The sequence below is a fragment of the Aotus nancymaae genome, unplaced genomic scaffold (genome assembly GCF_030222135.1).
Source record: "Aotus nancymaae isolate 86718 unplaced genomic scaffold, 86718_ANA_hifiasm-v0.15.2.pri h1tg000032l_0, whole genome shotgun sequence".
Classification (NCBI taxonomy): domain Eukaryota; kingdom Metazoa; phylum Chordata; class Mammalia; order Primates; family Aotidae; genus Aotus; species Aotus nancymaae.
In genome coordinates this window covers 13,466,768-13,467,385 of record NW_026988445.1, presented here as the reverse complement: position 1 = coordinate 13,467,385, position 618 = coordinate 13,466,768, and the positions used below count along the sequence as shown (strand labels likewise).

At 45.3% G+C, this 618-nt stretch overlaps 1 non-coding gene across 1 annotated transcript; it reads left to right on the top strand.

Moving 5' to 3' along the window:
- Positions 1 to 515: 515 nt before the first annotated feature.
- LOC135277660 (small nucleolar RNA U13) lies at positions 516 to 618 on the top strand. Its single transcript, XR_010345264.1, has one exon. It is a non-coding gene; the product is annotated as a small nucleolar RNA U13 (small nucleolar RNA).

Sequence of the window (618 nt, the reverse complement as noted above, 5' to 3'; positions counted from 1 at the left end):
TGTTGCCCAGCCTGGTCCCTAATTCCTGGGCTCAAGCAAATCACCCGCCTTGGCCTCCTAAAGCGCTGGATCACAGGCATGAGCCAACGCGCCCAGCCTGTTGAAACTCGTGTTTGTACAATTACCCTTTTTGATGAGAGGAATGAACAGGAGCATTGTTGTGGTGGAGAAGGACTCCCTAGTGAAGATTTTCCCGGCATTTTCTGCTAAAGCTTTGACTAACTTTCTCAAAACACTCCCATCATAAGCAGACATTATTCTTTGGCCCTCCAGAGAGTTAAGGAGTAAAATACCTTGAGCATCCAAAAAAATAGTTGCCATGACCTTTGCTCTTGACTGGTCCACTTCTGCTGTGACTGGACCACTCCACCTATTGGTAGCCATTGCTTTGATTGTGCTTTGTCTTCAGGATCATACTGGTAAAGCCACGTCTCATCTCCTATTATAATTCTTCAAGGAAGTGCTTCAGGATCCTGAACCCACTTGTTTAAAATTTCCATTGAAAGCTCTTCTCAATCCTTTTGTAGCTCCTGAGCATGGTGATTGGGTGTTCATGCTCACGTGTGAGATGTACCACCCTTGAACCTTGTTACAACATCACACATTACCTGTCTGACA